General features: G+C 38.2%; 1 protein-coding gene and 1 long non-coding RNA gene across 2 annotated transcripts in view; both read left to right on the top strand.

Annotated features, from left to right (window-relative positions):
• The window catches only part of LOC126974509 (uncharacterized), a 289,593-nt gene that overhangs the window by 175,667 nt on the left and 97,430 nt on the right, over nucleotides 1-16,496 (top strand). The window lies entirely within an intron of this gene.
• The window catches only part of LOC126974440 (solute carrier family 22 member 6-like), a 34,534-nt gene that overhangs the window by 7,142 nt on the left and 10,896 nt on the right, over nucleotides 1-16,496 (top strand). The gene's annotated exons all lie outside the window — the stretch shown is intronic.

Below are 16,496 nucleotides of genomic sequence, written 5' to 3' on the forward strand. Positions count from 1 at the left end.
CTGTGTGCTTATGATTGCATGTATGTGTGTTTGTATGTATGTACGTAGTGTAAATGTTTGTGTGCATGTATGTTTGTGTTTGTGTCTGTTTGTGGAGTGTGTTTGTGATTGTGTAAGTGGTGTATGTCAGTCCGTCAGTCAGTCCGTGTGTGAGTGTGTGTAGTGAAGCGATTACAGGACGAGGACTAACGTCTCGTCGGGTATCAAAAGAATGTGTGGTGTATCTAAGGTGCGGGCCGCTGGCCATCGTCAGAGTGACGAGTGGCAGTGGTTTGCGGTGGTTGACCGCGTCTACGCCTGCGAAGGCGGTGTGTGCGTGTCTGTGTCGGTGTTTGTGTGGGTGTCGCGTTCGCGATGGTGATGTCGTCATCCGGGTCTACCGTTACGTGTCTGGGACGTCTTATTGGGTTGAGACTATGGTGAAGGGGGGTGTACCCGCATGCCTTCCTAACCAAGATGTTGGGATGGTTAGGCGCCTTGTCAAAGAAGCGTCGCGAGATCTCTTTAAAGTGTTGAGCTATTGTCGGAAGCTCTAGGTCGCGGTGAAGGTCAACGTTTCGGATGAACCACGGGGCTCCGGTTGCCATGCGCGTGAATTTATTTTGAACTACTTGCAAACGACGTAAGTAGCTCGGTCGGGTGTGCGCGAAAACGACGCTTGCGTATGACAGTATGGGCCGTACGATGGTTTTGTACAGCGTCACTTTGTGTTTGAGCGGAAGTTTGCTTCGCCCACACACAAGTGGATAAAGGCGACTGAGGACAAATCGGGCTCTATTGCATACCGTGTCAATATGTTTCTTGAAGTTCATATTGCTGTTGAACGTGACTCCTAAGTATTTGTAATCCTTCACCCACGGTATGGGTGTTTCATACAGTTTAATAACGTCGGTCGGTTGTTTTTTAGCGCGGATGCTATTCGCGTTACCGAAGTGTACCGCTGCACTCTTGGTGGGGTTCACTTCAATCCGCCATTTTCTGAACCAGTTGCCTAGTTCATTGACGGCGGCTTGAAGCACTTTAATGTTCTTGCTCAAGGTTGAGCGGTTGGAGCCGAAGTAGAGTGCCGTGTCGTCAGCGTACTGAGCGAGCTGGACACTCGGAAACTTGGGAATGTCGCTCGTGAAGAGCGAGAAAAGAGTGGGAGAGAGGACCGAGCCCTGTGGCACGCCAGACCTGATGGGTCTGGGTGAGGATAGGGTGCCCTCTACTCGATATCGGAAGGAGCGATCGGTAAGATAGGCTCGAATGATGCGCACGAGCCTGTCTGGCACTCCCAGTTGATACAGCTTGAATACTAAGCCGTTGTGCCATACCTTGTCGAAGGCCTTCGCGACATCGAAAAACACGGCTGCCGTGGTAGCGTGAAATTGACGCCGTATGAGAATGTACTCGGTGAGTCGGTGAGCCTGCTGGGGACACGAGTGAGCGGTTCTGAATCCGAACTGTATGTCGGGTATCAGGTTAAGCTCCGCGATGTAATGATTAAGACGCGCGAGAATTAATCTTTCGTAAAGTTTCCCGATCGAGTTAATTAAACTAATAGGCCTATAGCTACTCGGATTAGCTTTAGGTTTATTGGGTTTTGGGATACCGATAACAATGGAATCCTTCCATTGTTCGGGGAACGCGCTATTAGACAATAGAATGTTAAAAATGGTAACCAATAAAGTAATAAGAGTCGAGGGTAGGATTTTAAGAACCCTATTGTTTATAGTGTCGGGCCCCGGGGCCTTCTTGGAGTGAAGCTCCTTAATGATTAGCTTCACCTCTTCGTAAGAGGTGGGTTTTATTACATCGCCTGAAGGGCTCAGAGCGGAGCGACGTTCAACTTCGTCAACGTGTGTCGGGTTGGCTGCTGCATTTGGAGAGCACTGACTCTCGAGACTATCGGCGAGGCATTCAGCCTTCTCATCGTCATCGAGCGCCGGCTGCAGTCCCGGTCTGTCCAAAGGAGGCATGACAGTGGGCGGCTCCTGTTTGAACGCGCGAGGCAGCTTCCAGAAAGCCACATGTGATGGCTTAAGGTTACCGAGCAAGCGGTCCCAACGTTCGCCGCGGAGTTCCGCGATACGTTCCCGTACCACCCGCTGTAGGTAGCGGAGGTGGCGCCTATTCTCGACCGACGGATACCTGTCGTAAAGTCTAGTGGCTCTGTGCTTCTGTGTGAGTAAGTTCCTGACCTCTGGAGGCAGGTTTAGGCGATGCGGTTGCATCGTCGGAACCTGCCTGGAGCACGGTACATGAGTATAAGACCTTGATCTACATGAATAGTAAAGAACAAAAGATAGTGCGATGTAACTTTGTACCCTTTGGGTACAGCGCCATCTCTCGGACATTTTAGGAACTTTACTGATTACAAAGCAATCGTTTCTCACTAACTTAGACAGTTGGTTTCAGAAGCGTGCATTGGTTTTCTAGCAAAGTGGGCACTGTAGATCTAACTAGACGTAGTTGCGCTTTAGTCCGACAGTACGACATAAGTTGTATGAAACGCTGCTTGCTTCGTATATGCAACCTGTAGACTGCCTGCCGTAGGTATTAACTTAAACACTAGTGCTATATTTATGTAGGTTTATAACGTGGTAGGCACTGCCTAATTGCATATATGATATGCACGCCCCTGGTTGGTTTATACATATTTTTTATAAAAATAGGGGACGAGACGATCAGGATGTTCAGCTGATGGTAATTGATACTCCCATTACAATGCAGTGCCGTTCAGGATTTTTGAAAAACCCAAAAAATTCAGAGCGGCACTAATATTGCGTTTGTAACCTTGAGACATAAGATGTTAAGTCTCATTTACCCAGTAATTTTATTAACTTTTAAAATAACATTACATAGCTTTTTAGCGAAACTACATATTCCCGTCCCCCTGAAAACATACTCTGCAAAGGGCATGAAACGCCTGGTTAAATAAATCTTAATATATACTAGTCAAAAACAAATAAGGGCCACTTTTGGCCTCGCTAGCGATAATTTATTTTTTATGCATTCTCAAGTAGCTGTTAATTTATTGTGGTGTTACCTTATTTGTTTATACACATTTTTTGTGCATTCCACCCGCATAATTGTTTAAAGTGGGTAGTTTTAGATAATTTATTGTAACTATTATAGTACTGTAGCACTTGATTCTACCCACTTCAAATTGACGATTCTCTCAGAAACACTGTAAGTTTTGTTTGACTAGTGGCTGAATTAACATTTTAAAAAAAGTTATGCCGAGAATTCGAAGTCATATGGACTTGCCAACCGTAACTAGGGCCGTACCATTGCTTCAAGAAGGCCATTCACAGCGTTTTGTGGCGTTGCAGCTGGGTTTTTCCCGGCGAGCGATCCAGAATACTTGGAATCGTTTTCAAGAGACTGGGAGACTAACCAGGAGACGGGGATCTGGCAGAGTTCGAGCAACTACAGCACAGGAGGACCGCTACGTGCGCTTGACTGCGCGTAGAGAACGCTAAATAACAGCCCGTTCTTTACAAAACCGTTTGCGGCAGGCGACCGTTACACGTGTTAGTGATCAAACTATTAGAAATAGTTTACATGAGGACCAGCAGTTCTCTAGGAGACGCGTAGTGCGGATACCGTTAACAAGTGCTCATCGTGCAAACCGATTATCATTCGCAAGGCAGCTGGCGTGGGATATGAATGATTGGAGGACAGTATTGTTTACGGATGAGTGCAAAGTTAAATTTTTTAGTGATGACCGTCGCATTAGGGGCTGGAGGCGTGAAGGTGAGCGATTTTCGGATGCTTGCATCCATAAAAGTGACAGATTTGGGGGCCCCAATGTTATGGTATGGGGAGGAATCTCTATGTCAGGCAGAACCGAGCTGGTAATTCTAAACGAAGGCACAATAACAGCTCATTACACATACAGTTACATCGAGGAGGTCATAAGACCCCATGTGGTCTCATATGCACAGAGAATCGGCGCAAGATTCCATCTGATGCACGATAATGCTCGCGCTCATACAGCTAGGGCCACCAGAGAAGCCCTAGAGGAGGCTGGTATACAGGTGTTGGCCTGGCCTGCAAACAGTCTGGATCTAAATCCCACTGAACACATGTGGGATTTACTGAAACGCAGTGTTCGAAGGCCAAACGACCCCTGCATAATGAAAGACAGCTAATAAACGTTCTGAAATCAAGCTGGGAACAAATTCCTCAAGAAACAACCTGGTGGAGAGTGTACCTTCTAGGCTTCAAGAGTGCATTAGTAATCGAGGACGGCTAGTTTTTATTAGGCTACTAGATATTGAGGAAAGTCATAAATCAACCAACATTTTATTTTTAAATTAAATTTTTTAGAAAAAGTGGAGAAAATTTCTTTTTTTAATGGAATGCATCATTATTTCATGCTGTCTACATTAAAAATCAATCAATTTATCCAATTGAATCATTGATCAACCTTTAAACCTCAAGAATTCATGAGAATACTGTAAAAACGTGGTGGCCCTTATTTTGTTTTGACTAATATATATAAATTACGTGTCACGTTGTTTGTTCGCGGTGGACTCCTAAATTAATGAACGGATTTTAATGGGAATTACTTCATGGAGTGCAGTTTAGTCCAACTTGAGAGATAGGATAGTTTTCATTTCGATTTGGGACACATAAATATTTTTATTTCCAATATTTGTTTTGTATGGACATATTTCTATGAGAGAATTTAGTGACGCATGGTTTGACAGTTCCACTGTGAAATAATTGCATTATACCAACAGGGAGCATATTTTACGAAATAATTCTTGATGTTTTGAAATATTATTGGCAAATTCCTATAAATCAGTTTTTTTTTATTATCTACAGAACAACGTCTGTCGGGTCAGGTAGTAAATTATACAAAAAATATTCGGTCGTCGGTTGTTTTTTTGTTAAAATATTTTTTATTTTTTGATTTTTAGTGAATTTGAAGTACGCTAACTAAATTTTTTTCAATGCAGCAATGAACGTAAGCGCTCCCGTTACTTTGTCATGGATTCCGTAATCAGAACCTAACCAAACTCTCACCAAACTATCTTTGAAGTATATCCTTTCAAATAAAAAAAAAATCAACGATATCGGATGGCGCGATATTGAGTTATTCGTACATTTATCATCCACTTTGCTATACGTATGTACAGCAAATTTAAGACTTTTACGGTTTTCTCATGGATGCCTTTGTCAGGTCTGGACCAAATTACAATGGGACCACACGGGAAGCACCAGCTTTCAAATAAAAAATTATCAAAATCGGTTCTCCCAGTCGAAAGTTTTGAGGTAACAAACATAAAAAAACATACCGATGAATTGAGAACCTCCTTCTTTTTTGAAGTCGGTTAAAAATGTATCTTTTACACAAATACCTTATGTAATAAGTGCATTTACAATTTACACGTGTTTTAATCTTTTATAAAGCATTTATGACGTTACACTCGCGCTAGTTAAAGATGTATGTGCGTAAGTAAGGACTGGTTAATGCCAACCGAATCAAAAGATTAGATTACATCAAAACAAAGTAGTATCTAGTTTATATTATGTCCCCCTGAAGACGTGCTCCGCAAAGGCCACGAAACGTCACGTTAAATAAGGACATAATAAAACGGGTGTTTTGAGCGAGTCTCGTGTATACTGCCTTCCGCTGCCTGCTACGAGCTACGACGCGAAAACAAACGCTACCTCGCCTCAAATACTGTGTCGCATAATATAAATGGCACCTCTTCACAATCGGCGATTAAACGCAAGCACGTGTGGAGGGTTTATTCGCCTCTCGTCGCCGATCATCGTCTATATTCGTCAGAGTAATCGCGGCGATCGGTGACTTGTCGGTTTTTCGGGCACGCATAACTAACATAAATCAATAACTACTACAACATTCAAATTGGCCAAAGTAAATCCATTCAAATAAACATTATTCAATTAGGCTTAAACTAAGCGCTTTTGAATTACTTAATTTACCTTGTGAGAGAAACATATAAGAAACTCAACGGCCACTTTTTTCAATCAAATACAGTATTTTACAATGGCTGTAATATACATAATAAATTATTTTGTAAGGTGCTGCATACAATATATGAGTCGTGTTTAAATTACATAAACTGGATAGATCCGCCCCCTTGTGTAGAATAGTTGTTACCAACAACAACTTGGTTAAAAGAGCAGGTATAGATATTTTTCAGCACTCTGCCCCATGTTTTAAAAAAGAAGTCTATAAAATTATGAAAGTACTGCAAGATGGTTAGTCATTGTTCGTAGTTATTGTTTTATTCTTTAGTTTTTCTTGGTTACTAAGCAAGAACATAGTTATTTTATTATCAGCCTTTTGCTTGTGGCTTTAATTTGTTAATTTTTTTCAAAAATTGTTATCAAAAGTTTTAGTTTAACAAAAAATGTATATAATACTATTAAGCATGTCGAGTTAGCCTATGAGTGGAGTATACAACATTATAAAAGTATTTTTAAATGTATCTATAGACTAAGATAGTTGTATCCACGTTGGCTTCCTAATAAATAAACTATGTCATAAAAGGTAAAACTCTACCAAATAACAAAAAATAATGTTCATCTACATATTATGCAACACTCACTAAATGCCTTTGCTTACAAATTGACCATTTTGTTTAAATACACATACATTAAATGTCCAAATATTTTACTGAAATAAAATCAACATATTGCTCGTCAACGTCAATCACCAAAAATAGAATTCAATTATATGCTTATTACACAAAAGCTTAAACATACATAAAATTATAAAAATTATGCAATCCAGTAAAACAATGAAGTCTGAACTATAAAATCCATAAAAAAGTAACAACTATAATACTATTCAATTCCATATTGTAATATCGTTTATCTACACCCATGCTTTAAATCCTCTATTAAAGATTCTGAAACAGTTAGCTTATTACCAACATTAAAACACCCAATGATCTAATAACCATTACATCATCCAAACGAGTGTTGTAATGTTGTACTGAATTTCATAACAACACTCCTTGGTTTTTTTTTTCGATCTCTTCATGCACAAAGAGTTTCAACGAACAGCCACATTCTTATTGCTCGATGCGTGGTATCTGTATGAATTTCAAAAAAAGAACATTTTCGTGTACGCGCGTTCCACACTACCAGAACATGGCGCGCCGTAAAAAAAAAGTAGGTTATTCGAAACCCCGCCATTTTTCTTCGATATTTTTATTGTTTTGTTTACAAAAAATTAGCGATTCATTTTAAATGCTGCAAAAGAACATTATATTCGAGTGAATTATAATTATTGCACTATACAAAATGTAAATTAGTACTAAAATAGATAATACTTAGTTTATTTGTATATAATCAGTAATAAAGGATATTAGGTTACTACTAGGACTGGTTTTTTAATGTTAGCAGTAAGCTAACTGTTTCAGAATCTTTTAGAGTATTCATATTCTGGGTGTAGAAAAGTATTGTATGCAACTGTTGATAATAAGGTAAGGCTTCGCCTCGTGTGATAAATCCACATTCGTGTTTTAATTAAGAGTTGCATAAATAACTATTACGTAATCTTCAATACTGTAATAAGCCTTTGACATGAGTCTGCGTTTAGTAAAAGATTTAAAATTATTTAATGATAATTCAGATACACTTTTTGGTAATTTATTGTCAAATTTAATACCATTGCAAGCAAAAGAATTGTTTATTTTACAGAGCCTAGTAGGGGGTACTATAAGTTTGTTATTATTAGTAGTGTTTAAATTATGGTTGTCGCTTTTCTACTGAATAAATTATCATGTTTATGTACGTGCAAGAGATTGCTATAAATATATTGAAATAAAAAAGGATTGTGTGGTTTTATGAAACCACGGTAAAAGTGAAACTTTTTTTCACATTATAGACAGACAACTAAAAATTTTTGGAATAATATTAATCATAATTTTATACATGGAAAAATGGAATGATAATGGGAAATAATAAAAGTAGACTAGGTCTCCAACTAAACGAGTAATAGTCTATACAATACACGGTCAGCTGCTGCGAACTATAGTCGCCGCCCGACCGTCACGCGACATGCAACACACAGACGAAAAAGTTTGAGACGATGTTATAAAAGTTTCACTATAATAATAATGGTAAAACAATAATGGTTCTAGTGATGTGCACGACAATTTATGCAGTCAGTGGTCTTATTATATTTGTTTACATTACAAGCTCGATCAATATTTATAGCTGTTAATGTTATGATACACGTGGAGATAATTGCTTATAAAATCAGTGTAGAACTAGACTCCCGACCTCCTGTTGAGCTGAGTTCAAACGGCGACGTCATTTATAGTACCCCTTGTAACTCAAAATTGATCTAACACTCATAATAATATAATTATAATTATTTTATTTATTTGGCGCCTATTTCTGCCGTGAAGTTGTAATGTGTAAGCATTATTGTGTTTCGGTCTGAAGGGCGCCGAAGCTAGTGAAATTACTGGGCAAATGAGACTTAACATCTTATGTCTCAGGGTGACGAGTGCAATTGTAGTGCCGCTCAGAAGTTTTGGGTTTTTCAAGAATCCTGAGCGGCACCGCATTGTAATGGGTGGGGCGTATCAATTACTATCAGCTGAACGTCCTGCTCGACTCGTCCTTTATTTAAAAAAAAGAAACCAATATTTTTTAGTTCAGTTTTCTATAAAAAAGCGTGTTTTTTAAACTACTATTTATTATTATTACTCGTTCAGTGTCGCCTCTTATTACGTAGTATTTACATCCTCTTTGGGCCCAAGTACAACTACTAACCGTCAACCAGTTTGCTTGTGAGTTGACGACTCTCTCTCACGTGACTGGCGCCCGTTCACTGTAAAGTGTAAACACAATATCGACACGTGAACACGTGGGGCGCGCGTGTGTGTGCGATTACAGCTATGTGTGTGGGAGTTTGAATGTACTAAAAACTCTTCCGCGTTATATTTTGGTGGAGCTTGCTTTGAAAGTTTCGCCGCGTGTATTGTAGTGATGGGGATAAACGTAATTTTACAGTCAACGTCACTGTCGTTCCAGTTCTATAAAAGTCACAGTGACTTTGTCACTTCGATTCCAATGTCTTCTTAGTTCCATAGAGTTCCTTTTATAATGGTGACTTATTTACAACTAGTAGTTGCCCGTTGCATTCGCAACTAAAGGTTTTATCTCAGTAAGAATAATAAGGATAACAGCGAGAGTTGTCATACTGAAACATGCAGGGCAAGCCTGTCAGCCATTACGTTGGCATAGCGACATGCACTGACCTGTATAAATACCACTGGACAGGCTGTTCCATATGTTTGACAGCAATTTTTTTGTGCCTATTTGAAGCGCCGCTCGCGAGCGTTCAGAGAACTAATTTTGACGTATAATACAAATGGCTGCAAAGGAACGTACAATACTCTGAAGTATTTTTGCATTTTGGATTAATTTCGTTCGTTTTCCGTGTTATTTATACTTCAAGAATCAATAGTTGTAATAAAGTACTCAATTTTTATAGTAGTTTCCCACCATATATCGCTGTTTGCTGAGGTTGTCATCACTAATTTTAGTACCGCAGACTCTCGCTACATGGCCAACAGCGCCAAAATGGCGAATATCAAACAGGCACAAAAGCACATAGACAGCCGCCAGTCCAGTGGTATATAGTAGAGGTGAGTGGCGACATGCCATTCTGCAGGCACGCACGCCAAGAAAGAGAAGATATAAATTAGATACTTACCCCTTATTCATAATAGTCTGCTAACTTAAAGCATTGCTAATTCTCACTCTGTCTTCTTCTATTGACCTAAGTCAGAATGAGAAAAAACACTCCTAAGCGGTTGTTTAAAGTTAGCGGACCATTATGAATAAGGGGGTTACACTAAAAAACAATATTAAAATTACGACAAAATAGCAAAACTAATGTTTTTTAATGGAAGACGTATAATAAACGACCGTACAGTTTACTTAATGTTAAGTGATCACCACATTCTCTTGAAAAACCAGAGGAATCACTGAACCCTGGCCGGCCTTTCAAAAAATTGTACGCGTTTTTTTGAAGGTGCCCATGTCGTATCGTCCATCACAAGGAAGCTCATCCCACAGCTTAGTCATACGTGGAAGAAAGTTTCTTGAAAACCGTACTGTGGACAAACACATCCGTGTGGCGTGGGAAAAATGGTGGAATTCGGCGGCAGGAATCAAGTCAATCAGCTTTTCGGAACACTCCCCGTGATAAATGCGGTAGAAGACACGCAGTGAAGTAACGTCCCTATGCAACGCCAAGTCATCTAGGCATTCATAGAGCACTGGGTCCCCAATAATTAATTTATTCATTTAATAATTGGCGTGGACCCAGTGCTGTGTAAGGGGGGACGCATTTATCACGGGGAGTCTTGTGCTATTTCACCTGATTCCTGCCGCCGAATGACACCTTCGCACGACACGCCACAAATTTGGATATCATACCTACCATCTGGTTCCTGAGGCGTTCCTCCACAGTGCGATTGTCAAGTAACTTTAATGAAAAAAACACATACACCTTCCTTAGAGGCCGGCTACACTCCTGTAATTCCCGTGTGTTCCGGTGTTGCAAGATAATGCGGGAAGCGGTGATTATTTAACATCAGGTGACACGTACGCTCGTTTCAAATACAAATTCAAATTTTATTCACAATATTATCAGCCGTAGTTGTAACTACCTTGTAATTGTTTATTTCCTTCCTTAGATTAAGGATTGGTCTCCGCTGCGCTCTAACTAGAAACCGCAGGCGTAGTCGCAAAGTGCGTCAGATAATACTACGCCCAAGTGGGCATATTCGAGCCAGTCTTGAACAATGACGTTGACGTGCCACATGTTCTGTTAAACTTGTAAAATTGAAACTAAAATGCCGGGTTTCGTATTAAAACTTTGTAAAAATAATACACCATATGGTACCAAATCCGACCATGTGTTTAGGGTATTATTAAATCGCGTCCTGAAAACTTATCAAGACAAGATAAGTTTTGTGAAATGAGAATATTGAATGTAACAAGTACGCCAAAATGACATTGATACTTAAAACCCCTATATTATTCACTTAACATCGAGTTTATCGCGAGAAATGTAAAGTAGTGGGCTAAATCTAGTCTGTTATTAATTATAATGATGTATTTATAATGTAAATGATATGTTTTACTTTGTATCTAGCATTTAAAATGTATATTTAAGTACCTATGCGTAATTATTTAAGTGAGGTGGCTTTACCGCTGAGGTCAATAACAACTGGTCGAGTGGTCACCTAACATTGATTTAGTTTATAATTAAGGCTGAGTCATGTGATTCGACACGCACACACACAGACACCCACACACACTTCAATACGATATATTCGAGATCGCCATCTTGAAATAATTTATTTACAATTGAACGGAAAATTTTATAAGTTGAATGTGTTAAACTCGATTTCAGAGAGACGAACTTGGCAGTTACTGATATTTAAAGGTTATGGGGTTTCTTGTGGTTTGATTCCGCTTAGATCTGTCTTTAACTAATTCGACTGTCTTAGGCTAAGATCTATAGACTGTAGTTAGACTTTTCTCAAACTTTACCTACGTAAAACTTAGCTTAGTGTAAGTTTAGCGTAATCATTGATTAAGTTTTCATAGATATTTGTCAGACAGCCCAATGCTAAAGTCAAGTCCGTGTTTTATCACACTAAGCTATGTTTTGCGCAAGTTTTTTTTTATGAAAATAAGGGACGAGACGAGCAGGACGTTCAGCTGATGGTAATTGATACGCCCTGCCCATTAAAATGCAGCGCTGCTCAAGATTATTGATTAGCCCAAAAATTCTGAGTGGCACAACAACTACGCTCGTCACCTTTAGATATAAGATGTCAAGTCTGATTTGCCGAGTAATTTCACTAGCTGCGGTGCCCTTCAGAGCGAAACACAGTAATACTTACAGATTACTGTTTCACGGCAGAAATATTCGTCGTTGATTGGCGAAGAAGCAGGCGTCCTTGACGCCACGCGGTCGCCGTGTGTCGCTCCCTATATAAATCCGCAAAAAGTAGATACTGAACTATCAAACTCTGCGATAAAGGGCTTCCCACACGGTTACGATGAGGCGCGGCGCTAAAGTCGGTATCGGCTGACACCATAGAAATCTTAATAATAATAATAATGAAATGCTTATTCCTTTTTTATTTTCACAACTTAAAAACGTCTTATCTCTCGCATTATAATGTTTGAAACTTTGATCATTTCGTGCCATTTGACCAAATTTTTCGAGGTTAATATAAAATTACAATAATGGAACGGAATAATAAAGAAGACACTTCAAAAGTCAGTCGTATGTTCGTAGCGTACTGTCGATAGCTTGTACTATTGTTTGTCGATAGTAATACTTAATACATACGTCTCCAACCCTACTCTGTGGTATTACCCACTAACATATCGTATGTTGAGGTCCATAATGAATCAGAGCAGCCGAAGGTATCCAACAACTACAGCCCTAAAAATCTCCTATTAGGGCTGGGGACTGAGCCAATGGCCTTAAGGAATCGAGTGGAGCTAGGTTACCTCCCTCGCACAGGATCCCCATAGTTTTTATTCAGAATTAGAAGAATTTTTAATTTATTACAAACATTTTATTTCTTTACAAAACTAACTAAACTATGCCATGTAAAATTAATAAATTCGTGTACAATTAATAAATTTTCATACAATTTTAATCTAGATTGAATGATTAAGATGGCTCCAATTGTAGAGTTACCATTGCAGCATTAACGGGGAGTGGGGACAGGTCAGGGGTTTGTCAAATGTAGTTGTAAAAAACATCATGCGATAGTAAAAGTGTTCTTCTCTTAAAAGTTAAATTTTGCGCTCTTCAAAATGTCATAATAGTTCCTCATTTAAGAATAAAAAATTTACTTTTCACTTCTCATGCTCTGAAATTGCTTATTTGTGCACGATGTAGGCTGCACAAAATCAATTTTTGTGCACAAGTGCACAAAAGTATCTACTCATAAATGTAACTATATTAAGGCAAAGAAAATGAGCTATACAGCCAATCACAATAAAAAGTTCTGAGATAGAATTTGTTATTTTATAATATTTACTTTAATTTATAAAAGATATAAAAATTTTAATTAAAATACAGTAGGTTATTTAATTAATTAAATATATATATATATATTACAAAATTAATTTAATAGTAGGCTGTATACTAGGTCTGGAGCCCAAGCCTAATATCAATGTCGTAAGATTAAAAAAAAAGCGGCGGGAAACAGGTCTTGTTTTTTCGCGTGTTTATTAATTTCTTCAAATTTGCTAAAATTGTTAAAAATGTCCATGTTATACTACTGTTTTATTTCCTCGCAATCGAAATGAAAAGCAGAGTTTATAACTAGTCCACAAAACCATTTTATCCTCGACATTACTATCAGCTGCTATAAGTCTCGGATAAATTTGTGCACTCGTTGTAAAATCTACTATATTTAACGTTTTGATTAAGCAGTAGACGTACTTATTATTTTTATAGAGTTGTTTTGTTTCTTAAGTTTTTTATACTAAGCATTTGTAAACAAATTACAATATGTTACAAGCTAGAAGAATTTTAAGTTTCACGTTAATTTTATTCTGATTTTACTGTATGTAAAAGAAATGTACTTTTCATAATGCATACTTTTAAGGAGAACTCTATTTTTTTATTTTAATACAATTGATTTTAATTACTAAAATATGTTTCATTTGCCCGTTATTTTATAGGCGAGTTAATATTGATAAATATGACTAAAATCAATTTATTTTTCACATTGCCGGTGGAACAGCAGGTATTCTATACAATTCCTAGGAATTGTTTTTATTACCTAGGTAGAGTATGTAATGGATATTTCATAATATTTCATACATTGCCTGGACGACCCAGGTATTATATATATTGCCTAGGTATTGTAATTGTGTACATCAGGTATTGACCTGAATTATACAGATTGCCGGTAACACATATATTCATTGCTATGGTCTTACAGCCGATTTCAATAACGTACCTCTAGTTACGGATAGATTTCTACCACCGTTTAATGACAAGATCTTATCTATCCATAGTTATGTCCAATATAGTTATGTCTTACATCTTTAAACGAGCAATTCTGGTATATATATAAATATATAATCTGAATCTCGGAAACTGTTCCAAAGATTTTCATTAAATTTAGTATACCTACAGGGAATTTCGGGGGCGATAAATCGATGTAGCTAGGTTTCAATAAAAAAAAAATGTTTTATCCGTGTTTTAATAAGAAACAGCTACAATAACATTAGAATACAAAGGTAAATTTCACCACTATATATAAGGCTGTAAAAGCTCAGGTGGTACATTGGGTGATCCGGAAAGCCGAAGACCCCGGTTCGAATCCAGATGTCCTATTAGTTTTTTTTTGTTCAAGTTTTGTACATTCTTAAAAACCCGCGCAAGGCTCGGTGGTCCGGATATTTATTAGTTACTAGCTGACCCAGCAAACGTTGTATTGCCATCATAGTTAACATCTATAGTTATTCTACCAACTATTGGTAGCTAAAGTTAAGTTCTGATTCTAATTAGTTATTCATTTTAACGTATTCTTTAAATTTGATTTCTGAACAACGGGGGCACATTAAAGGAAAATCAAAATTTTTGTTTTCTTTTTTAATTCCAAACATTTTCATATTTATTCACCTTTTAAACCTTCTCTAAACTTCCACAAATAATTCAAGACCAAAATTAGGCAAATCGGTCCAGCCGTTCTCGAGTTTTAGCGAGACTAACGAACAGCAATTCATTTTTATATATATATAGATAGTCCAATGCTATCTGTCGATAGGTTATTCAAATGTAAGTAAGCGTAAATGGATAGATTTGTCTACGTCTAGTAATTTAAATTAAGGATAGATAGGTTAATGAAAACGGTCGTAAGTCTATGGTATCGACAGTTGATGTCGGTGACCCGGGACTCGGTTTGTTTGTACACAAGGTGCCGCCGCGAGCTACCGCCTGATATAGAGTTGTTATGATAACTCGTTTATGACCTTGACGCGACTCAGAAACATGTTGTTTCCTGATGGTGTCGTATTTTAAATGTGTTATACACATTACGAATACCTGCTACCTATATATTATAATATAACAACTGTTCATACAGATATTTTTATTTTATTTTCTTTATGAGGGATAATATATAAATGAAGATCATTTATAATATATAAATGATCTTCCTAATCTTATAGAAAAAAATCATAAGGTAGTATTGTTTGCGGATGACACTTCACTGATATTTAAAGTAAAAAAAAACAATCAACCCATGAGGATATTTAGTTTAATTGAACAATATTACTTTGTAACCATGTAATCATTTTTATGAAAAAAAAAAGCCCACTGAGTTTGTTGCGCCCGTTCTTCTCAGGTCTGAGGCATTCGTTTTGGGTGGGTGGTAGTTTTTGACTTTCAATAAGTGATTTTATATCCTATTTTGAATAAAAATATTTCAATATGAATTTAATATACAGTTGTTATAACGTGGATATCTTCATATTAAGCTCTTCAATGTGCCAGTCAAACCAGTAGTTGATTGCAATTACAAAGCTCCTGTGCTTCCTGCAAGAGCCAAAGGTCAATCATATTCTAGCTTGTTCTCCGAGCACACGATACAATATGACTCTGTCAGCTGTCTACTTCTTACTTGTTTATGTAGATTAAAGAATGTCTGTGTCTATGTTTACTTGTATGATCACCGTTGCCGCGCCGGCGGTCAGTTAACAGTGGGTGAACTTTACAGCCGCCAGAAATAGACGGAATAATACGCGCTAAATATAACTTGAGTTTATTACACGTGGCTAAATTTAACTCTCCGGCCGTTTACGACCACCTAGCCACCTCATCATCTGGCCACCTCATCATTTCGCTGCCTCACCATCGACCACTAATATAATCTATATTTCTAGGTATAGTTATTCACGGGCTACTTTCTGCAACTCGACGTCTGCTTTGCGCCAATTTTGCGTGGTAGGGATGGGTTGCTAATCTTGCCATCCCAATTTCTCAAGCAAGTTTCTCAAACCTCTGATGTCACCCATGACCTCGGGGAGAGTCTTCGGTGACCCCATGTGTTTGGCCCGGTATCTGGCCACACTTCTACACCTCAGAATGATGTGTGTGGCCGTTTCTTCTGTCTCCATGCAAGCCCTGCACAGGGGACTGTCGGTGACACCTATATTAATCAGATGCTTGTTAAAGGGGCCGTGACCCGTTATTACATGAGTTATCTTACGTAATCTTGATCGTGCGAGTTTCACCAGGTCTATATACCTGACTATTTGAAGGATAGAACAATTACTTTTCATTTATTGTTCAAAGCATCAAACATAAATAAAAGTTCCACATAAGTACCACGAAAACCCCCCAAAGGATTTATCTGGGTAAGTTTTCGCTCGCGATTTCAGCTTTCCATTATAAAAAGCGACCAAGTGTGAGTCGGACTCGCCCATGGAGGGTTCCGTAGCAGCAAGTAACA

This window comes from Leptidea sinapis, chromosome 32 (genome assembly GCF_905404315.1).
Source record: "Leptidea sinapis chromosome 32, ilLepSina1.1, whole genome shotgun sequence".
NCBI lineage: Eukaryota > Metazoa > Arthropoda > Insecta > Lepidoptera > Pieridae > Leptidea > Leptidea sinapis.